At 44.8% G+C, this 25,056-nt stretch overlaps 1 pseudogene; it reads right to left on the reverse strand.

Moving 5' to 3' along the window:
* Positions 1-637: 637 nt before the first annotated feature.
* Positions 638-25,056, reverse strand: part of LOC459393 (proton channel OTOP1-like) — a 31,922-nt pseudogene continuing 7,503 nt past the window's right edge.

A 25,056-nucleotide genomic window follows, 5' to 3' on the forward strand; every position in this document is an offset into this window, starting at 1 on the left:
TTTTTTACAATAAACATGTATGTATTTACAGTGAAAGAGAGAACAGTGAAATTTCTTTTTAAAAATACTTGAAAATGATCACAAAAATGTGCCAACATTTCAGGTAAGAAATGTGTTTTTATATTGGTCTGTATACAAATTTCTATCCAGCTGATAAAAATAACTTCAAGAAATTAAACCTATTCAGAAACAATAGTGATTGTGTCTAAATTCATAGGCTTTGAGAAGGATAAATTTTTAAAGTGTAAATTACTATGCAGGTGGTCAGGAAAAGGTTGTATGGAGTCACATGATAAATGACACAAAGAAAATGCTTTTTATGAAAAACAAACTGGATAGATTTTTTCCCAAGCCAGAATCACATTCTTCTAAATCATTTAGAAGGCAATAAAATAATTTGGGCTTGATTAGCATTTAACTAACCAAGGACAGATTCCAGCCACCTTATGGATTTTGATCTAACTTGTTTACATTCATCAGGGGTGATGGGCAGTTCCAGCCCACAGGAAGCACAATCTTTGCAGACAAAAGGTGGCCCTTCTCATGTTTGTCAGGCAATATTTGTCCAACCTGGCCATTCCCAGTTGGCTCCAATGAACTCTTGTTAGCTCACTCCTCGGTCTCTTGTGGACCCAGACTATATCTTATAATAGACCTCAAAGAGGGAGGCAGCTGCATGCATTCCGTAGAAAATAGAAAAAGGCATGGCCAGGTTGACCACAATTATCCAGGGTTCAAAGCCAAAGACAATTTCCTCCAATCCGTTGTCATACTCAGGTCGACAGCCAAAAGCGGGAGGTATCCAAAGCTGCAAGAGAAGAGAAAATGGCCTGTGGTGGGGAGCAGCTTCCAAGCCACCACGGAGGCCCCACTCAAGTCCCAGGCCTCATGGGAGCTGACCCTGTTGCACGGGGACTGAGTCACCCCTGACAGAACAATAAGGAGACCTCGTGGCATTTCCCATCTCCACAGAAACCACCAAATCCATGTCTGCCATGATCCTGCTCACTTCCTCACCCACCCTTCCCTGCAATCCATCCCTAATGAGCGCTCTTTGAACCCATCCAACTCTCTCCATCTCTACAGCCCTCACCCAGCCTCAGTTTCCTCATTTGAAAGATGGGAATTCTAACACGTGTCTGAGAGGGCTTAGATGAGAATTAAGTTTGCAAAACTGAAAGCAGTGACTTTCGTTTGTGTTGCTCACGGAACCTACACACTGTTCCCTGCTTCTCAGGCTCTTCTCTGTCCCAGTTCTCTCCCTTTCTGCCACCCCTTGAGTTGTCAGGCTCCTCACTCCCGCTTCAGGCTGCACCCTTCTTCAGCTTCCTCCACTCCCTGGCTGTGGCAGGCAGCCTCTAGGATGACCCTCAATGATCCCCAGCTCCTGCAGTCACCCTCTTGTGGAGTCCCCACCCCTTTAGTGTGGAATGCACCTAACGACTCACTTCCAACTCACAAAATATGGCAAAAGACACAGGAAGTCACTTCTGAAATTAGGTTGCAAAAGGACCTGCTATCCCTCTTGCTCATCTTCTCCTGAAAGACAGGTGGCAGAGCTGCCATGCTGCGAAGCACCCTATGCGGCAAGGGGCCCAGGGAGTACTCCTGTCAACAGCCAGCAAGGAACTCAGACCCTCAGCCCAACAAGCCACAGCTGAATCCTGCCAACAGTCACATGAGTAGATTTGGAAACAAATCCTCTGCCACCTCTCGGAAAGTCAAGCCTTGAAATGAATGCAGCCCCAGCCAACAGTTTCAGCCTGGGAATGGCCCTGTGCAGAGATACTCAGCTAAAACTGTAGTTGGATTCATAAGTCAGAGAAACTATGAAATCATAAATGTACATTGTTTTAAGTTGCTGAGTATTGGGGTGGTCTCTTCCATAGCAATAGGTAACTGAGACACATAGCCTTCATTTGTATCTCCATACAGAACACTCCCTGGTATATACAGCCAACCTCAGTATCCAGGGACCTGTGTCTGTGGATTGAACCAACCACAGATCAAAAATATTCAAAAAGTAGGCTGGGCACAGTGGTTCACACCTATAATCCCAGAACTCTGGGAGGCCGAGGCAGGTGGATCACCTGAGGTCAGGAGTTCAAGGCCAGGCTGGCCAACATGGTGAAACCCCATCTCTACTAAAAATACAAAAAATTAGCAAGGTGTAGCAGCATGTGCCTGTAATCCCAGCTACTCAGGGGGCTGAGGCAGGAGAATCCCTTGAACCCAGGAGGCGAAGCTTGCAGTAAGCCAAGATCATGCCACTGCACTCCAGCCTGGGCAACAGTGAAGCTCGGTCTCAAAAAATAAAAATAAATTAATTAAAAAAATAAAATGGTTTGTTGTGTCTGTACTGAATAGGTACAAACTTTCTTCTTGTCATTATTCTCTAAACAATACAATGTAACAACTATTTACATAGCATTTAAATTGTATTAGGTATTCTAAGTAATCTAGAGATGTCTTAACGTGTACGGGAGGATGGGTAGGTTACATGCAAGTATTACCCCATTTTATATATAGGACTTGAGCATCTGTGCATTTGGTATACACCACGGGGGCCCTGGAACCAAGACCCCCTCTCTTCTGCTTTGCTTACTGGCTGCTGTGACTCTTAGGAGCTCTCCTACTTGTTCGGCGGGTCCCTCCCAGTCTCCTTTGCTGTTTCATCGTTTGCTCTGCCTCTTAATGTTAGCCAGCGTCCAGGGCTCATTCCTGGGTCCCTTTCTATTCTCTCTACACATGAACCCTGGGGCTCTCTCCCAGTCCCTGGTTGTAAATACCAGCTATAGGCCTATGACTTCCCAGTCTCAATCTCCAGCCTGGACCACTTCCAAGAACCCCAGACTCATAGTTTCCGGTGGCAACTTGGGTGTCTAAAACACATCTCAAACTCAACCCACCTTCCCCATTTCTCCATCTGCTCAGCTACATCGTCCTCCCAGGTGGTCCATCGAGGCTCCAGGTGTCAACCTTATCTCCCTCCTACTCTCATAACCATGCCCCCTCCCATCCAGTCCCTCAGCGCATCTCCACTGTGCACCTCCAAAGCAGTATCTTCAGCCCACCTGTGGCTCTCTCTCTCCACCTGTCCAGCCGGCCTCTCTCACCTGGACCATGGCGGTGGCCCCGTGCCCAGTCTCCCAGCTCGAACTAGGGTTCCACTCGGCCACCAGATTTACATTTTATGGAAATCAGATCCTGTCCCTACCTTGATTAAACCCCTAAAGACTTCCCAAAATATTTAAAATAAATTCTACACTCCCGCATGGAGTGATAAAGTGCTCTGTTAGCTGATTTCTAACCACCCACGCTTCTCCCCACTCACCCCACCCACATTGCAGGCAACCCTTCTTCCTGTTTCTCAAACCAGACCCGCTCACTCCCACTGGGGGTTTTATACCAGCCATTGTTCCCTCTGCCCTGAACATGCGTGGCCAACCCCTTCCTGTCTCATGTCACCCTTCAGCGAGGCCTTCCCGCTAAGCTGGTCCATCTGATCTACGATGGCAGCCCAAGAGCTATTTCCCACACCCTCCTTTTCCACTTCTCTGCTTAACACGGGTACACTATAAGGTGTCTTTCTTGCTCAGTTGATGGTTTCACCTGCTGTTGCCTGGTTTGTAAGCCCCATAAGAGGAAGACCAGAGATCTTGGTCATTGCTGTACTCTCACCATTCATAGCAGTCCCTGTACCTCTGTAGGTACTTAAGGGACACCTTTTAAAGGAAGGGTGAGAGGAAGGGCAAGGGAGACAGGGAGGAAAAGGGAGAAGAAAGGAAGGCAGGAAAATGGGACCTCTTTTCTGAAATCCACATCTTTATATGTGCTGTTTAGTTGGCTGGAAATTCTTGTTACTTATCCTATTGAGAAGTGGCCTATGACCTCTTTCTTTGAATCTAGATGGACTCTGTGACTACATGACTAATAAAATATGGCAGAAATGACACCATGCAGTTTCCAAGCCCAGGCCTTAGGAGACAGGCAGCTTCCAGTTCAGTCTTTTGGAGGGTCAGCTCTGGGGCCCTCAGCCATCACGCATGGAGTCCAACCACCCTGAGACGTCATGCTGGAGACCCACCTGTGAATGCCCCAGTCAAGAGTCCTGGCTGAGCCCAGCCTCCCAGCCACCCCCACCCAAGGCACCAGACCACGGAGCTTCTGGCCAAGGCTTCACCAACTTCACTTGATGCTGTGAGGAACAGAACTGCCCATCCAAGCCCTGCCAGAATTTCTAACCCACAAAGCCATGAGTCACAATAAATGCCATGGGACAAAAACAGTCATGCATGTTGCTTTTGTCATACATTAGTGGTAGTTCATTGCACGGCAATAGAAAACCAAAATATCTGTCTACTGGGTTCGTCCATTTGGATGCCACAGAGGCACCTGAAACAGAACACGTTCATTACTTAACTCTGGTTCTTCCTTCCACACTGACCTCCACCCACTGCTCCCAAGGTTGCCCCTCCTCCAGAGTCCTCCATCTCCAACATAGTATCACCATCTCCCCAGGAACCCAAGTGTGAAGTCAGGGGTCATGTTTGGCATCTGTCACCCTTTGCGAGTTGCAACCTGGAGACCCTGGAGGGTGTTATGATGAGTGAAATAACCTAATCACAAAAGGACTAATACTCCACAAATTCACTTATATGAGGAGTCTAGGAGTCAAATTCCTAGAGACTGAAAGAATGGTGGTTGTCAGGGGCTGGGGAGAATGGGGAGTTCATATTTAATGGGGGCAGAGTTTCAGTTTTGCCAGACGAGAATAACCTGGAAATGGATGGTGTGATGTTTGCACAATGTGAACGTACTTTACTCCACTATACACTTGAAAGTGGGTGCAATGGGAAAGTTTATGTGATGAGTTTTTTACCACAATTAAAAATATAACAAAATAAGCATGAGTCAGATCCTGTCACTCTCAGTGTAGACCTTTCCATGGTTTTCTGTTGCATTTAGGATTGAGTCTTGGCTCGCAGGCCCTGTGTGGTCTCCCCTCTGCCCTCTGCTCTGTGCTCCCAGGTCATGTCCAGTGAGCCCTGCCTTGCCTTGCGTCCGTCCCTTCCCCACACCTGCAGCTCTGCCCTGATAGTCTCTCATCCCAGCCCCATCCACACCCTTCCTTAGAAGAGGCCTTCCCTGACCCATCTCCCACAGCACCCTGCCCTTCCCCATCACCACAACCACCCTCTGTTGTCTCCAGTGCCACGGCTCCTGGAAATTCAACTAACATTTCCCTAACATTTCCATGTCCGTCTCTGGAGTGGAGCCCACTCCACCTGACGTGCACATCAGCACCTGCAGCTGGGGCCTCTGGACTGGCTCCCGATGCTGGAGAAGACAGCTCTTGCTCTCTGCCAGATGCCTTTGGCACCACCTGGGGTCAACCATAAGGTTTCAAAGTGCCACCCCATGAGCCAGCACGGGTATCCTAAGACTCCACCCTGCGATGATTTCCATCCTCTGGTTCAACCCCCGAGAACCCAACCAGTGCCTGGGGGCATCATGGGCCAAGCACAGGGAGGAAGAGACAGAGCCCACCCTTCTCCTTGGACTAGGCCCTGGGTCTGGCTTTTGGGTCCTGACAGACCATGAATTGCCACTTGATTCTGGTATTTTGGACAGTGCTATCTTTCTTCAAGTGGGTCCAAAAAATGCAAGCCAAGTATTTCACCCAGTGGTCAACCAAAAAGGCAACCAGGGAAAGACAACTTTTCAGAACTTAGTTTTAAAAAGAAATATTAGGTCAGAAGCAGTGGGTCGCGCCTGTAATCCCAGCATTTTAGGAGGCCTAGGCAGGCAGATCACCTGAGGTCAGGAGTTCGAGACCACCCTGACCAACCTAGTGAAACCCTGTCTCTACTAAAAGTAGAAAAATTAGCTGGGCGTGGTTGTTGCATGCCTGTAGTCCCACCTCCTCGGGAGGCTGAGGCAGGAGAATCACTTAAACCCAGGAGGCGGAGGTTGCAGTGAGCCGAGATCGCACCATTGCACTACAGCCTGGGCAACACAGCAGGACTCCATCTCAAAATATATGTATATTAATATTAATCACAGGATATGTACAAAAAGCATATACTTGAGGAAGATTCTAGAACTAGCTCTGACTTTGTAAGAATTTGCATTTTGGAATATGCACCTCAAAAAAATGCAGCTTACAGTATCTATCTCTCTTGTTAACTCTTTCAATTTTTGACTCACTGCTGTGCCCCTGACATAGTCCCTGGCATACAGCAGGTGCCTGGGAAATGTCTGTTAGATGGAGAAGAGGGTCTCCCTGCAGCCAAACTCTTCTGGGCCTTCCACCTTCAGAGCCCCTCCTCACTGCCTAGCAAACTGAAGGAACCTGGGTGATCCAAGGCTAGGGTGGATCAGGTTTGCTTGGCAGACACACAGCCATTCTGACTTTAGAAGGGACTTACTTTCTCAACTTTGTCTTCTTAGGGTGATATCAAAAGCCGCAGGCCCCGTATGCACCATCTGAAATTCAGGGGAGGAAGCTCAAAAGCCTCTGAGCTGCTGGGGCAACAGGGAGCAGGCTTGATAACAGAGGCTAGTAGCACAGAGCTGACTTCACCCAGAGTGATGGGCAGGCACCTCTGTGGACTGGGGCACTCCCCTCCAGCCACCAGTCACCATCACTGCAGAGGCTCATGCGGTGGCAAAGGCTGCTTCCCCCTCCTTCTTACTGACCCCCACCATCCTTCCTTTATGTGTCTTTAAAAAAATCCCAACAGCACACAATGCTTCTTATTCCTTTTTCTTCTCTCCATCCCTCCATCACTGCCCTAGTTCAAGCTCCTCCCCTTCCTGCCTGGGCTGTTGCAGGGCTTTCTCTCCCAGTCTTTCTGCTTCTGGCCCTATCTGTCTCCATCCTTGCTACACACAGCTACTGGGAGGATCATTCCAAAACACAAATCTGAGAGAGTCTTCCCTTGCCCTCAGCATAAAGACTAGACTCCGGCCAGGCTTAGGAAGCCCTGCTCAAGCCAGAGTCCACCTACCTGGGCCCTCTCTCCTATTTCCCATTCTGCTACTCTGCTTAACACACATGGAATTTATGCCAAACTACTTGGTGCTCTCAAAACATGCCATGGTGTCTTTTGCCTCTGTGTCTTCACATATTGTGTGTCTCTGCCTGAAATGCTTTTCCCCGCCTTGATAACCTGGTGAACTTCCAGTCATTCCTTGCTGATGCAGACAGATGGGTGAGTGACTGTACACCTTCCTCTCCCTTGCTACCTTCCATCAGAGAGGCTGGAAAGCAAACCGTCCACTTCCCCAGCCTCCCTTGCAGTGAGGGGTGCCCACATGAGAGACATTGTCTGGCACCAGCCCTTCCCCACTGCTTTCTGTCTTGAACCCAGATGTGATGCCTGGTGCAGCTGCAGCCATCTCATGACCATGTTGCAACAAACACCACACCACCCAAGTGACAAGATGAACAGTGCCTGGATGCCTGATGACATGGTTCAGCTGCCAGGCCAACCCCAAGCAGCCAACCTCCGGAATTCTCCTGAGATAATTAAACATTGTTAAGACTGAAGACACTGTGAATCAAATTGCCTGTCACTTGCAACTAAAAGCACTCCTGATTGACACTGGGCCTCACCTCAAGCACCCACTACTCACTGAAGTCCTTCTGGATCCCTGCTCCTAGTACACCTTGCACAAGCCCATCTCAGCACTTGTCCTGTTCACTATATTAGATTTGCTCATTGTCTCCCTCCCCCATTATACTGAGACCTTTTAGAGGAAAGAGACTGAGTCTTTCCACTTTAATCTTTAGTACCTAGCCCAGCCCCTAGCACACAGCAAGTCTTCAGTAGGTAGATTTGTAGAATATAGGTCTATTTTCCAGCCTCATATTGTAATTTTATACTTACAGTATTTTTATTACAAGCTGCCTCCATTCCTTATTTTAAAAAGGCAAGAGAAACCTAGATGTCCATCAATAATGGACTGGATAAAGAAAATGTATTATGGCCGGGCACAGTGGTTCACATCTGTAATACTAGCACTTTAGGAAGCTGAGGCAGGAGGATTGTTTGAGTGCAGGAGTTCAAGACAAGCCTGGGCAGCACAGTGAGAACCTATCTCTACAAAAAAAAAAAAAAAAAAAAAAAGTTTTGGCCAGGCATGGTGGCTCACACCTGTAATCCTAGCATTTTGGGAGGTCAAGGTAGGTGGATCACTTGAGGTCAGGAGTCCAAAACCAGCCTGGCCAACATGGTGAAACCCCCATGTCTACTAAAAATATTTTCAAAAATTAGCCAACTGTGGTGGCAGGTGCCTGTAATCCCAGCTATTCTGGAGGCTGAGGCAAGAGAATCACTTCAACTCGGGAGGCAGAGGTTGCAGTGAGCACCATTGCACTGTAGCCTAGGCAACAAGAGTGAAACTCTGTCTCAAAAACAAAAAAAGTTTTTAAAATTAACCAGGTGTGGTGGCACATGCCTGTGGTCCCAGGTACTCAGGAGGCTGAGATGGGAGGATTGCTTGAGCACAGGAGGTCGAAGCTGCAGTGAGCTGTGATCATGCCACTGCACTCCAGCCTGGGCAATGGGGCGTGACCGTCTCTCAAAAAAAAAAAAAAAATAGAAAATGTGGTAGCTCTACACCATGGAATATTATGCAGCCTTAAAAAAGAATGAAATCACATTATTTGCAGCAACGTGGATAGAAATGGAGTCCTTATCCTAAGTGAATTAACACAGGAACAGAAAACCAAATACCTCATGTCCTCTCTTATAAGTGGGAGCTAAACATTGGGTAGTCATGAACACAAATATATGAACAATAGACACTACTAGGGACTACTGGGGGAGAGGTCGGAAGTGGGGTGCAGGGTGAAAAACTACCTATCGGGTACTATGCTCGTTACCTGGGTGACGGGATCATTTGTGCACCAAACCTCAGCGACATGCAATTTACCCATGTAACAAATCTGCATGCGTACCCCTTGAACCTAAAATGAAAGTTTACAGCAAAATTAAAAGAATAAGAATAACTTGGTGCAGATTACCAAAGTATTGCAGAGGAACAAGAAGGCTGCAATATTCCTCAGGACTTTTCTCTTGGTGTTGCCCTGTAAGAAACGAGGAAGGTGGACTGGGCTTGGGTTCCCTCCCCAGCTGCTCTCCTCCTGCTTCTCCTCCTTGTCACAGCTTTCTCTCAGGCACACATTTCCATTGGCTGCTGGTGGCATGTCCCTGCCCCAGGGAGCCACGTCTCTGGCCACACCTCCACTCTTGAGGCAGGAGGAAGCAAGGGGCATGGTGTTGCCATTGCAGACTGTGACCATCCGAAGGGTTTGGATGTCCTCAGAGAGTTTTTTAGGCTCTCGGTGAATGGATTCAAAGATGAAGAGGTTCTGGATGTACTTCTCCATGATCACCACGATGGAGTAGGGCAGGTTGTACCAGGTATAGTGGGGGTGGTCCTCGGCACAAAGGATGGCCAAGATTGAGCCCCAGGAGATAAGCCAGGAGCCTGAGGCAGTGCCCACCAAGAGGTCCGAGTCCAGTTTGCGGGGCGGATTTTTGGACTTGTCCAGTGATTTCTCATCTGTCCTGTAATTCCGGTTCCAGCCAGCCCCACAGCCCCCATAAGCATCATCAGGGTGATGACATACAGGTAGAATGTGATGAGTGCTGACTCGTTCTTGGTCTTGGAGCACCCAATATGAATCAGGTACACCACCCACCACCACGGCAATGGTGGCGGCCAGCGCGGTCAGGCCCAGGACTGTGCCCACCGTGACCCCATCAGGCTTGAACTGCATCTTCTGGTGCTGATGGCTGTCAACTTTGCACCCGATGTTCTTCCATAGGACGTAGAGCACTGTGGAGGCTAGGATCTGATACTCTATGTTGAAGGGGTAGAGGTAGTAGATATAGTAGATCCCGTGGGAGATGGTGGTGCAGAGAGTTGGGGGCGTGCAGTTACACTGCGGTGTGTGGTCATCTAAAACTAGGGGAGACAGGTTGATCACACAGGAGGGCTATTAGCAGGTGCAAGGGGAAGCAGAAAAGCACAGAAAACTGTTTCCACTGTGGATTCAGGCTTGGGTCTTCCCACTGGATTACAAGCTTTTTCATGTCATGGCTTATTATCACGTTTAATATCATGGCTAATTTGATAGCCCTGAGTATCCCCAAAGCATATTCATTACCTAAATCACATTTATTTGGTGAGTTGCCAAAGAGGATAGAGAAGATGACTCTATTGTTGTAAAAAATAGATATGTAGATGATAGATAGATAGATGGATACACACACACACAGACAGATGGAAAAAACCTGGAAGTACACAAACTAAAATGTCAACAATTGTTATCTCTGGGTGGAAAAATGACAGATGATTTTTAATCTCTTCTAGATTTTGCTTCCCTGTATTTTCTAAATTTTCTCTGTGAAGATGATTTACATGTGTGATTTTTTAAGATTATTTTTAAAAAATACTTTCTGGAGAAAATGCCCCTTTTAATTAGCAAAAGATATGCCTCTTAAGACTCCAGTGCTAGCAAGCATGCAGGAGACAGGTGCTCTCTGATATCAGTGCGGGGAAAGTAAACGGGCACCACCTTCTGGAAGAGAAGCTGGCTGTCATATGGAGGGCCCTCTCATCACAGGAGGGCAGATGCTGCAAGTAAATGACGAAACAGGTCACCAAAGCCCTGAAGGTGATGCAGTCTCTGACCCATAATTCCATTCTTTCCATTCTACCCTTCTACTCAAAGGGACAAATAAAAAAATGTAATCAAAGAGTCAGGTAAGGCCAGGAGTGGTGACTCAGCCCTGTAATCCCAGCACTTTGGGAGGCCAAGGCAGGTGGATCACTTGAGGTCGGGAGTTCGAGACCAGCCTGGCCAACATGGCGAAACCTCATCTCTATTAAAACTACAAAAATTAGCCAGGTGTGGTGGCAAGCCTGTAATACCAGCTACTGGGGAGGCTGAGGCAGAAGAATCGCTTGAACCTGGGAGGCAGAGGTTGCAGTCAGCTGAGATCGCACCGTTGCACTCCAGCCTAGGTGACAGAGTGAGACTCAGTCTCAAAAAATAATTTTAAAAAAAGTCAGGTAAAATTGTGTGTGTGTGTGTGTGTGAGAGAGAGAGAGACAGAGAGAGAGAGAGAGGAACAGCTCAAGGTCCAACAATTTAGAAATTGTTAAGTAAATTTTAGTATATCCCAACAATGATATAGTAGACAGCCACTGCACGTTATAATTAAGATGTGCTTTATGGTTTTGGGTATGGGGGGGGGGTTGTTTTGTTTTTTGTTTGTTTTGAGACAGAGCCTCCTTCTGTTGCCCAGGCTGGAGTGCTGTGGCACAATCTTGGCTCACTGCAACATCAGCCTTCTGTGCTCAAGCATCCTCCTACTTCAGCCTGCTGAGTAGCTGGGACCACAGGCCCATGCCACCACTCCCGGCTAATTTTTATATTTTTTGTAGAGACAACGTTCCGCCATGTTGGCTAGGCTGGTCTTGAACTCCTGAGCTCATGCGATCTGCCCGCCTCAGCCTCCCGAAGTTCTGGGATTAAAGGCATGAGCCACTGCACCCAGCCAGGATGTGTTTTAATATTAAGAAAGTAATCTCGTTTCAAGGAAAATGGAAAAAAGTAAGAACAAACTGTATATTTCTTTAATGCAAGTCACAACACAGTACAAGGCTGTAAAATCAGGTAGCAACCAACTTTTTTTAGCAGAAATAATTTTCAGTGGACTAGAATAGGATAGAATGGAGTGGAATCAACTCCGATAAAATTTGGAAGCATCTCTGATACAGTAAAATTAAGTATTATTTCATCAAGCATACACACATAAGTATGTGCGGATTACAGTGTAAAATCTGTCTCTTATTGAAGATTGCAATAAAAAAAGATCAAATATATAGTATAAAATCAACTATAAATAAATGGCACACTACAAAAAAATAACCAAACATTCACAGCATTTACTGCATTTCTGGGTAAGTGTTGTGGATTTTTTTGCTTCACACTTTGTCATTGTTTTAGTTTATGATATGTATATATTATAAAATCTGAGAAAAGCAGCTGGGCGTGGTGGCTCATGCCTGTAATCCCAGCACTTTGGAAGGCCGAGGCAGGTAGATCACAAGGTCAGGAGATTGAGACCATCCTGGCTAACACGGTGAAACCCTGTCTCTACCAAAAATACAAAAAATTAGCCAGGCGTGGTGGTGGGCGCCTGTAGTCCCAGCTACTCAGGAGGCTGAGGCAGGAGAATAGTGTGACCCCCGGGAGGCAGAGCTTGCAATGAGCCGAGACCATGCCACTGCACTCCAGCCTGGGCGACAAGCGAGACTCTGTCTAAAAAAAAAAAAAAAAATCTGAGAAAAACTATATCGTAGCATTAATTTTACTTTCACAGAACACTATGAAATTTTCTTTTTCTTTTTTTATTCTTTTTTATATAGGGTCTCCCTCTGTTGCCCAGGCTGGAGTGCAGTGGCACAAACACAGCTCACTGCAGCCTTGACTTCTTGGGCTCAAGTGATCCTTCTGCGTCAGTCTCCCATGTAGCTATAGCTGGGACCACGAGCCCATGCCACCATGCCTGGCTTTTTTTTTTTTTCTTTTTCCAGAGCTGGGGTCTCCCTTTGTTGCCCAGGCTGGTCTCAAATTCCTAGGCTAAAGCAATGCTCCTGCCTTAGGATTACAAAGTGCTCAGATTACAGGTGTGAGTCACTGCCCCTGGTAATAATCTTCAATTCACACAGGGCTTCCCTAGCACTTACAATTCAATACGGTGTTATGCAGAAGACAAGGGAAGAAATCAGGAGGAAAAGTTCAGAGTAACAGAATGTTACAGCTGACAGAGTCCTTTTTTAGAAAATTAATCCAACCTCATCTTTCACAGAGGGCCTTGAAGCCAGATTGTTAGGATTCAAATCATGGCTGTATCACATGTTCACTGTGTTACCCTGGGCTAACTTCTCCGTGGCTTGATGCCTTCATCCATATAATGAGGTTAATATTGTCTACCTGAGGCCAGGCGCAGTGGCTCACGCCTGTAATCCCAACAGTTTGGGAGGCCAAGGCTGGCGGATCACAAGGCCAGGAGTTCGAGACCAGCCTGGCCAACATAGTGAAACCCCGTCTCTATTAAAAATACAAAAATTAGCCAGGTATGGTGGCACGCACCTGTAGTCCCAGCTACTCAGGAAGCTGAGGCAGGAGAATCACTTGAACATGGGAGGCAGAGGTTGCAGTGAGCCGAGATCACGCTACTGTACTCCAGCTTAGGCGACAGAGTGAGACTCTGTCTCAAAACAAACAAACAAACAACTATATATATATATATATATATATATATATATATATATACACATACACACATATATAGCCTACCAGAGAGTGTGGGGGTACAAATTAAATGACATGTGTAAATTTCCAACAACAGTGGCAGGCACTCAGCAAATGCTTAATAAAAATTTACTTTTGTTATTGTTGTCATTGCTGCTACTAATATTGATACCAAGGAGGACATGAGGCCCAAACACCGAGTGCCTGCTGGTTGGGGGTGGTGACTTCGTTGTCTCCACCCCACTGATGACAAAACAGGTTCAAAGTGGCTCTCCAGGACAGCCTGGGTTCACACAGCTGGCACAGACTTGCTGCATGTTAAAGCTGGAAGGGATCTTTGCAAGTGCATGATTTGGATACCCTCACTTTACAAATGAGAAAAGGGAGGCTCAGAGAGATTAAATGTCTTCTAAAGGTCACACAGCTTGTACATGATGGGAACAAACCTGAGACACCCAGTTCCCTGCCCCACATTCCCCTCAGCCTGAATGTTCTCATATAGAAGTGACATATTGTAAATGCTAAAGGATTTTAGATGAAAATATAAAGATTAACCCAACAGGCTCTCAAATAGGAACAAGGTAGAACAGACATGAGCTAGAATTATAAGCCAACTACAGTTAAATTAAAACTTTAAATGAACCACAGCCTATTAACCACAACCTACCATTAGACTTTTATGAATTTTTAAAAGCCATACTTTTACTAGAAAGAACTGGTAATAGAGGTTTAATTAAAAACACAAGCAGAGGCAACCATCAATCTTCTGTAGTTGAAAACAAAGACATTTATTTCTGCGGCAAACTGGACCATGAGAAATGGCCATCAGAATGATCACCGTGGGTCTTAAAAGTCCCTGAGTCATGGAAGAAACCTTTAATTATGCTCAGTACACATCACTTATGAGAGATTCAGGTTTTGGAAGATTTTCAACAACAGGTGGCTGTCTGGCTGATGCTGACTTTGGTGGGCCTGAAGTTCTTTGGAACCTGCACTCCATCTCTGAACACTGTGGACTCTGCAGGTTTCCAAGACATTCCAACATGGCAGAGGGGCCACTCACCTCTCTCAGCACTCACCTGTTGTTATGTTCCCAAAGCCCAGAGTGATGAGCCATTCCTTGTGCTCATTGAGTTGGTGCTTTGACTCATTGAGGACACCGTTGGCCCAGAGAAGCAGGTTGGTGAACACCAAGTGGATCACCCCAAACCTGAAAAACACAAGGACTCAGTTCTCAAGCAGCCCTGGGAGAGCCTCAGGCACCATAGGGTGAGACAGACATGTGCACACAAATACACGGCTCCTTCTCAGCCATGATTCTGGCTACATCATGGATGACCCTTGAGAACGTTATGCTGTGAGAAATAAGCCAGACACAAGAAGACCAATACTGTATGGTTCAATTCATACGAGGCATCTAGAATATTCAAACTCATAAAGACAGAAAGTAGAACAGAGTTTGCCAAAAGCCAGAGGAGGAGGAAATAGAGAGTTGTTTAGTGGGCTCAGAGTTTCAGTTTTGCAAGATGAAAAACGTTTGCAGATTGGTTGTACAACAAGTGAATGTACTTAACATTAATGAACCATACGCTTAAAATGACTAAGATGGTAAATGTTATGTGACTGTCAACCTGAAAAAAAAAGACACTAGAGAAAATTATTGCTAAATATGTTGGATTTACTTGGAAATAGGAATTACAATCCAGAATGCATGGAATGGCAAGCCACCAGCGCATTCGGTGAGGGAAGGGTAAGGAGGCGCTGTTATTAGCAAAGAGAGATTTACATAATCCACAGAGAAAAAGAGTTCATCGGTTCTAGAGGCTCAAAGCCAGAGTTGTCATCAGTTCATTGGTGGAGATGCCAGTGCTGGACAAGTGTTCTTCCAAGAGCATCTTATCTGCTTTACTGCAGTCCTAAAGAATGTCTAGTAATGTCCAACCTCTTCAAAGCAGGAGATGCATGAAGGGTTTTTAGAAAGTCCTTGGAAACACTTTGTATCTCAGACACGTAGACAGAAGTGCCCTCTCCTTAGCACTTTCCCAGGCCTATTTTGCCTGGGTCTGACAAAAGCGATTTCATCCTGATATCTACGGGTTTTTCAGTATTTGCCACTATTTTAAAATAAATGCTCTGTTTTTTAGAACAGCGCCTAATTGTTATATATACTTTTTTCCATTCGCCAGTCATCTAATGTAGCAAAAGCACATGGTAAGTGTCCAACAGGTATAGAATGATTAATTCATTGACTTGCCTGGCCAATAAAATGCCTTAAATTAGAAAGCTAGGATCTCCAACCCACCAACTAAGAGGGATATTTTGAAAATTCATATCTGTCCCAGTCAATCTTCTGCCTAAAGCCTTCAGTGGCTCCCCACTGCCCTCGAGGTGAAGCCCAAGCCCCTAGGTGGTGGTCAGCCTTGACCAAGAATTTGCTGCACACCTAGCCCTGTGCCAAGTGCTTTTCATACACATGTGCCTTTAATCTCTACAACGAGCCCATGAAGTAGGTACTGTGATTGTCCTCACCTTGCAAGTAAGACCCATGAGGCCAGAGAAGTTAAGTAATTTGCCTGAAGTCACACAGCTGTGGTCAGAGCCAGAGTCATGCAATCTGACCAGAGTGCAAGCTTACAAGCCCTACACCAAACAGGGATCCAGCCTGTGCCCACACATCCTCCCGCTACCCCACTGTGAGGAAAGACTGCATGTCCCAAAGACACCCTCTTCCAGTGGCCTCTGACCCACTAACCCTGTGCTCCTCCCTCTCTCACAAACGGTTCTGGGACCTTCCCTGGCAGAAACTGACTCTCACCCCAAGCTGCCGAAATGCCTCCTTTGTGCTCCCTCATTGCTCTGGGACACTCTGGTCAAAGCACTGAGCCCAGCGTTGTCACTGTTTTGGGGACTGCCTCTCACTTAACTGACACCCCCATGGTGTGTGCCACAGACTTTGCAGCCTTGTATTCCCCATGCTGAGAACAATGTTCGTCCAGTATTTAAAGATGAACTGCAAGAAAAATAAATGAATGAACGAATGCAGTTCGTTCTGGCCTCACGAAAGCTTTCCACATTGTCACTGTATCACTATAAGGCTCTGTCTTCACGGGATTTGGCTCCCCTGGAATGAGCAGCCAGTTATCTTTGATCAGCTTGGGCTGCCATAACAAAGGACCACAGATCATCAACTTCAATAACAGGAATTTCTCTTCTCAGGGTCCTGGGGCTAGAAATCCAAGATCAAGGTATTGGCAGGGTTGGTTCCTTTTGAGGCCTCTCTCTTTGGCTTGTAGGTGGTCAATTTCCTCCAGTGTCTTTACATGGCTGTCTCTCTGTGTGTGTCTGTGTCCTTCTCTCCTCTTGTTATAAAGACACCAGGGCCAGGCGCGGTGCCTCACGCCTGTAATCCCAATACTTTGGGAGGCCGAGGCAGGTGGATTGCCTGAGGTCAGGAGTTCGAGACCAGCCTGGCCAACATGGTGAAACCTCATCTCTACTAAAAATACAAAAATTAGCTGGGCATGGTGGCAGGTGCCTGTAATCCGAGCTACTTGGGAGACTGAGGCAGGAGAATTGCTAGAACCCAGGAGACGGAAGTTGCAGTGAGCCGAGATTATGCCATTGCACTGCAGCCTGGGCAACAGGCAAAATTCCGTCTCAAAAACATAAAAAATAAAGACACTAGGCATATTGAATTTGGGCCAGCCTAATGATCTTATTTAACCTCAATCTCCTCTAAACGACCCTATCTCCAAATACAGTCACATGCTCAGGTACTGAGAATGAGGGTTTCGGCATATGAATTTCACAGGGGATATGACTCAGTTCATAACAGCTTTCAAGTGCAAGGCAGCGCCTCCAAATGAGCCCCTCAGCAAGCTCCCCAGTGATCCCACCATGCCACCATGGAGCTAAACTGTTTCCAGGCTCACTGGGCATGTTCTGTCTGTTAGCGTCACTGTTTGAGAATGTGTTTGATCTAGAGAAACACTCTAAGGTCATCCAGTGCTGTCTGGTAAGTCAGCTGGGGGTACAAGCTGATGGTCACTTTGGATAAAAGATGAAGTTTTAAAAATGTCATCCCTGGTTTTCTAGAGGTAGAAAACTTTCCAAAGAACCTTCTCAAACTGGAAATCCAAAAATATTTCCAGCAATGGCAGTATCACCAGAACAAGTTCATGGTCTTCCAGGGTGACTTGTCAGGAAGAAAATAATCATTGTGTCTCCGCAGTGACTTTGAGCAAGTCACTTGTCTTCTCTGAGCTCCAACTTCTTCGTTAGAAAAAAGTGAGAGCAGAGCCTGCCATTTGCAACAACATGGGCAAATCTGGAGGACATTGTGCTCAGTGAAATAAGGCAGACACAGAAAGAAAAATACTGCATAATCTCACTTATATGTGGTATCTAGAAAAACGTTTTTAATCCAATGCATAAAAACAGATGGTAGAAGCTGGGCATGGTGATGTGGGCCTCTAGTCCTAGCTACTAGGGAGACTGAGGCGGGAGGATCACTTGAGCTGAATTCAAGGCTGCAGTGATCCGTGATGGCACCACTGCACTCTACCCTGGGCAACAGAGCAAGACCCTGTCTCTAAAATTGAATTAAATTAATAAATAAAAACAAAATAACATAAAGAGTAGAATGGTAGTTGGAGGGGAAAAATTAGAAGATTTTGGTCAAAGGGTACAAAGTTGCAAATACGTAAGATGAATAATTCTAGAGATGTAATGGACAACGTGAAGACTGTAGTTAATACTATTGTATTGTATACTGGAAATTCGGTAAGAGAATAGATTTTAGGTGCTCTTACCACATCCAAAAAAAGAAAGACAACTATGTGAGATGACAGACATAAATATGCTTGACTGTAGTAATCACTTCACTATGGATAGGAATATCAAATAATCATGTTGTATACCTTAAACATATACAACAAAAAACAAAAAAAAAATGAGACTGACAATTCAACAATTCAGATCCTGACTCTGATAACATTACCACGGATTTCTGCCAAGGGCGAACACTACCCTGAAAGCCCATCTAACATTCTTTTCAACCATGAGATTTTTCTGACCCTAAGCTATGTATTTAAATTATATTTATCAAATCCTTCCTTCTGAGCCATACCAAGTTTACCAATGCTGTGGGAAAAAATCCTCATACATTTCTAAAAGACTTTAATCCCCAAACGAGAAAACAAAAGCGCTTCCATGACCCAGAGGAGGCATTGCAATGGCACAAGGTTTCTATGTAGGAAGAATATTAAATTTTTTTAAAAAATAAAATTGATTTTGGCAATGGTTGCATAACTCTATGAACAGACTAAACCGTTGAATTCCACATGTTAAATGGGTGAATTATATGCCATGTGAATTCTCTCAATAAACCTGTTACATACCCAGAAAATAAAACTCCCTCAAGCTTTTACTGTAGACTCTGGCTTGGCAGAATTTCCTGACTCTTCATCATTAGAAGTTCTGCCTCATAGGATCCCTGCAAAAATGTCCATGGGGACACAGAGTTTTATTTTGCAATGGAGGCAGCTGAAGAATTAAGCCTCAAAGATAGACTTCAGTTCACCTCAGTTCACTGCAGTTCACAGCTGTGCACACTGTCTCCACTTGCCACATGTCTTGATGTTACAAGTTTCTACACAACCTGGGATACACTTCACAGGAATGAGACAACATAAATAAACATCAGTGGTTTACCTGCAACAGAGTATGCACTGAATGGGTGACAGGGAAAACTCCTTCAGTGGCTGATAAACATTCTGAAAATCCAATGAAGTATCTAATTTTAAGGCATCCCAGGATGATGGTAATGACTGCAAACAATGTGATACTACCTAAATGTGGGATAAAGGGGGAAGTGGAAACACACACATTCCATTAATATACATTGATGTCATTTCAAAATAAATTATATTACATATTAAACCCTTATGTATATGGTCAAATGATTTTTTCACAAGGGTGCTGAGACCATTCAATGGGAAAAGGGCAGTCTTTTCAACAAATGTGGGAAAACTGGATGTCCACATGCAAACGAATGAATTTGAACCCTCACCTTACAGCATATACAAAAATTAACTCAAAACAGATAAAAGATCTAAATATAAAAGTATAAACCTTGTAAAAGAAGACATGGGAGAAAGCTTCATGACATTGGCTTTGGCAATAATTTCTTGGCTATGACACCAAAAATGCAAGCAACAAAAATTAAAATAAATAAGATGAACTGCATGAAAATGAAAAATTTTTGCACATCACAGGATGCTACCAACGAAGTGGAAAGACAGCCCACAGAACTGGAGAAAACATTAGCAAATTATATACCTAATAAGTCAATAATATCCACAATATATAGATTTGTTTACATTAAATACCTCATATAATGAAATCGTACAGTACTGTCCTTTGGTGGTTGAGTTTATTTTACTTAGCATAATGTCCTCATGGCTCATCCATACTGTATCGTGTGTCAGAATTTCCTTCCTTTTTAAGCTGAATAATATTTTGTTGTATGTCTATAACTCACTGTGTTTATCCATCTATCTGTTGATGGATGCTGGGTCGCTTCCACCTTTTGGATACTGAAAATAATGCTGCTATGAGAGAATTTACAGAGAATTCTTATACATTGACAACAATGGGCTGGGCACAGTGGCTCGCACCTGTAATCCCAGCACTTTGGGAAGCCGAGGAGGGTGAATAACTTGAGGTCAGAAGTTGGAGACCAGTCCGGCCAACGTGGTGAAACCTGTCTCTACTAATAATACAAAAATTATCCTGGTATGGTGGTGCATGCCTATATTCCCAGCTACTTGGGATGCTGAGGCAGGAGAATCCCTTGAACCAGGGAGGCAGAGGTTGCAGTGAGCCGAGATCATGCCATGGCACTCCAGCCTGGGCAACAAAAGCGAAACTCTGTCTCCAAAAATCGATCAATCAACAATGACAAAAGCCAATTTAAAAATTGGCAAAGGACTTGAATAAACACATCTCCAAAGAAGACATAAAGATGGCCAGCAAGTACATGAAAAGATGTTCACCATCACTAATTATTAGAGAGATGCAAATCAAAACTACAAAATACTTTCACACTATCAGGATGGCTACTATCAAAAAAAAAAAAAAAAAAGAAAATAATAGAAAATAACCAGCATTGGTGAGGATATAGAGAAATAGTGCTCTGTTGGTAGGAATGTAAATTGGTACAGCTACTACTGAAAACAGTAGGGAGGGCCTTCAAAAAATTGAAAATACTATTATGGCATGATCTATTTCACTTCTGAGTATATACCCAAAAGAATTGAAAGCAGGGACCCGAGGGGATATCTGTATTCTCCTGTTCATAGCAGCATTATTTTCAGTATCCAAAAGGTGGAAGCAACCCAGCATCCATCAACAGATGGATGGATAAACACAATGAGGTATAGACATACAATAGAATATTATTCAGCTTAAAAAGGAAGGAAATTCTGACACACGATACAGTATGGATGAGCCATGAGGACATTATGCTAAGTAAAATAAACTCAACCACCAAAGGACAATACTGTAGGATTTCATTATATGAGGTATCAAACGTAAGCAAATTCATAGACAGAAATAGAATGGTGGTTGCCAGGTGCTAGAGGGAGGGAAGAATAAAGAGTTAGTGTTTAATGAGGACAGAGTTTCAGTTTTGCGAGATGAAAAAGTTCTGGAGGTTGGTTGCACAACAGTGCATATGTGCTTAACACCACTGAGCTGTGCACTTGAAAACTGCTAAGTTGGTAAATTTTATGTATATAAATGCATGTTTTACCACAATTAAAAATATATTAATAAAATAAATTCTAGCCCAGGCATGGTGGCTCATGCCTGTAATTCCAGCACTTTGGGAGGCCAAGGCGGGAGGATCACTTGAGGCCAAGAGCCTAAGCAACCCCATCTCTACCCAAAAATAACATAATAATTATTTCTAAATAAATAAACAAATTCTACTGTTGAGCTGCGAAGGTAAAACTAGAAGGCAGATGTTGTGTCCTGTTCATCATTGTACCCACCCCATAGCCCACAGTCTGACAAATGACACACAATCAACGAAGCCTGGTCCAGTCAACAGAATGCTCCCAGAAGCTTTTTCAAAAAGGAGAAATCTAAGAATGTCACTGCTCTACTCAAAAATCTCAATTCTCTAATCCTAAAATCCTGTTCTCTAAAGAATAAGAGTGCAGCTGGCTGGGTGCAGTGGCTCACATCTGTAATCCCAGCACTTTGGGAGGCCGAGGTGGGTGGATCACCTGAGGTTGGGAGTTCGAGACCAGCCTGACCAACATGGAGAAACCCCATCTCTACTAAAAAATACAAAAGTAGTGGGTGTGGTGGTGCATGCCTGTAATCCTGCTACACCGGAGGCTGAGGCAGGAGAATCACTTGAACCTGGGAGGTGGAGGTTGCAGTGAGCCGAGATTGCATGATTGCATTCCAGCCAGGGCAACAAGAGTGAAACTCTGTCTCAAAATATATATATAAATAAGAAATAATAAGAAATAAGAGTGCAGAGTGTGCAGGTCATACAGGTATACAGGAATTCTCTGAACTGTCTTTGCAACTTTTCCATAAATCTAAAGCTTTTCTAAAATGGAAAGTTTATTTATTTATTTATTTGAGACAGGGTCTTGTTCTGTCGCCCAGGCTGGAGTGCAGTGGCACGATCTTGGCTCACTGCAACCTCCACCTCCCAGGTTCAAGTGATTCTTGTGCCTCAACCTCAATCCCAAGTACCTGGGATTACAGGTGTGCTGGCCAGGCTGGTCTTAAACTCCTGGCCTCAAGTGCTCCGCCTGTCTCAGCCTCCCAAAGTGCTGGGATTACAGGCATGAGTCACTGAGCCCGGCTGAAAGTATATTAAAAAAAAAAAATAGATGGGTAAGGGCTCTATAGTAGTAGCTGAGGAAGGGCCTGTGCTAGGTGTACTGAGGAAAGGAAGCAATCTTTGATAGTATAATGAGCATGGCTTTGCCCAAAATATAAAGACAAACTAATAAAAAATTTGCATATAAAAAAGACTGGAAAGGAATGTACAAAATACATTAAAAAGACACTTGGTGACAAATGAAGAAATTAGTGAGAAAAAGGCAATGATCATGAGTGCTTGATGAAGTCAGAGTTCCTCATCTCCCTCCTGGGCTAGCATTGACTGCCATTTACACATTTGCTCTTACCAACAGGAGGAAACTGGATCATGTATGACATGCATTAAGGCACTGAGCAGAGAGGAGGGCATGAGCCAAAACATTGGGCTATAACGTTACAGCCCCAGCCTGAGAAGCCTCCTCTGAAAAGTAATGCAATCGCCTGGCACTTTTCCACTGCTCAAAGCCTTATAGAAACCACTCTAACTCACATTTTTAATCCTGGAAACACCCCAATGAAATCGGAAACTTTGTAAGAGTGGAGATTCAATCCCAGTGCTTTGAAATGTTTTGACAAATACGTGGTTGGTTTTAATTACAAAAAACATAGCAAGATCAGGTGAGGCAGCGTGGTTGAGTGGCAAGAGTACAGGCCTGAAAGTACGGAGACCTGGACACTCACAGAATACATGAGTCACTTCCTGCTCCCAGCCTCAGGATTCCCATACAGAAAATGCGGATGGTCTACAGCAGTGGTTCTCAAACTGGAAACTGCATCAGAATCACCTGCAGGGCTTGTTAAAACACAAATTCCTGGGCTCCACCTCTAGAGTTTCTGATTTAGTAGGTCTGGGTGGTGCCCCAAAATTTTCATCTCTAACAAGTTTTCGAGTGGGGCTGCCACTGTTGATCTAGGCCCCGCTTTGAAAACTACTGGTCTAGACCATCTCTGTGGTTGACATGCCAAGCGCTCAATAATATACTCTTTAAGTCCTCCCTTTCTTCCTGTGTTCATCCATTCATCCATGGATTCATTCAGCCAGTTATTTATACAACAAACACCTTGGGGACTCCTACTATGCATGAGACATTGTGCCAAGGGCTCAAAGACAGACATAGGAGATTGCTGTAGAAACAAAAATATACGAGTATAATATTGCATAAATTGGGGTGTGCACAAAATATCAGAGAGATGAGCTGGCAACAGACTTTCTCTGTGCAGCCTGGGAAACCAGAAGACAGTGGAGGAATGTGCCACAAGGAAAGGACTGCACCTCAAAAACCTTATTCTCAGCTAAGATGTCGCCCATGTGTCAGGGCAAAAGGCAGAATGATGTTTGAAGTATACAAAATGTAATTTTTTCAACAGCTATTTATTGAGCAGCAACCATGGGCCAGGCATTGTCCCAGGCACTGAAGATATAAAGGTCAATAAAATAGAGTATCTGCCCTTGAGGAGTTTCACATCTAGTGGGGAAGGCAAAAAATAAACCAGTAAATAGTAAACACATAAAGAATGTCAGGAAGTGCTAAGTGCATGAAGAAAAGTAAAGCAGAAAAGGGGACTGCGGTTGAAGGTACATGGGCAGGAAAGGAGGTGATTGTTGAACAGAGAACAGAGAAAACTGTCATCCACATAACTTGTCTGACAAAGGACTTTAACCAAGGAGCTTGTGAACTGGAAGAGAGTCCCCAAAAGAGGGGAAGATGAGGAGGAGAGCAAATTATAGTGACCAATCAACTCTGTGGAAGGCTAGAGGAGGGTGGAGGTATAATGGATGGAGAGACAGATGGAGATAGATAATTAGATTAATAGGAGAGAAAAGAAGAACTTAAATTCAAATGGATAAACTGCCTGAGATGTGTAATTTACATGCCCTATAAAGACTTGTCATACAGAATAGACATTTTGAGGCGAAATTCTATTAACTATCTTTACAAAACCCATAAGTTCGGCCAAGCACGGTGGCTCACACCTGTAATCCCAGCGCTTTGGGAGGCCGAGGCAGATGGATCACCTTTGGTCAGGAGTTCGAGATGAGCCTGGCCAACATGCTTAAACCCCGTCTTTACTAAAAATACAAAAATTAGTCTGGCGTGGTGGCAAGCATCTGTAGTCCCAGCTACTTGGGAGGCTGGGGCAGGAGAATGGTGTGAACCCAAGAGGCAGAGGTTGCAGTCAACCAAGATTGCGCCATTGCACTCCAGCATGGGTGACAGAGCAAGACTCCATCTGAAAAAAAACAAAACAAAACAAAACAACAACAACAACAAAAAAAAACCTAAGTTGGAAAAGGACTGGATAGGGAACAAAGAAAAACCTTTGAAAGCCCTTAAGGTAAATAAATGGAAAAGGAGAGGGAAGAAGGGAAAGGAATAGGGAGGCAAACGTATCCTAAAGATCTCATCCCATTAGGTAGAGAGGAAGTGGGAGCAGTGAACATCTTGGAGTGGGACACAGTGTGGCTTGCTGAGGGAAATGTTCAATATTTTATTTTCAAATAAGAATGAAGTAATAGGTAGCTGGGCGCGGTGTCTCACACCTATAATCCCAGCACTTTGGGAGGCCAAGATGGGCGGAACACTTAAGGTCAGGAGTTCAAGACCAGCCAGGCCAAGATGGTGAAACCCTGTCTCTACCAAAAACACAAGAAATTAGCCCAGTGTGGTGATGGGCACCTGTAGTCCCAGCTACTTAGGAGGCTGAGGCAGGAGAATCACTTGAACCTGGGAGGCGGAGGTTGCAGTGAGCCGAGATCATGCCACTGCACTCCAGCCTGGGCAACAAAGTGAGACTCCGGCTCAAAA

Source organism: Pan troglodytes, chromosome 12 (assembly GCF_028858775.2).
Source record: "Pan troglodytes isolate AG18354 chromosome 12, NHGRI_mPanTro3-v2.0_pri, whole genome shotgun sequence".
In the NCBI taxonomy this organism is placed as follows: domain Eukaryota; kingdom Metazoa; phylum Chordata; class Mammalia; order Primates; family Hominidae; genus Pan; species Pan troglodytes.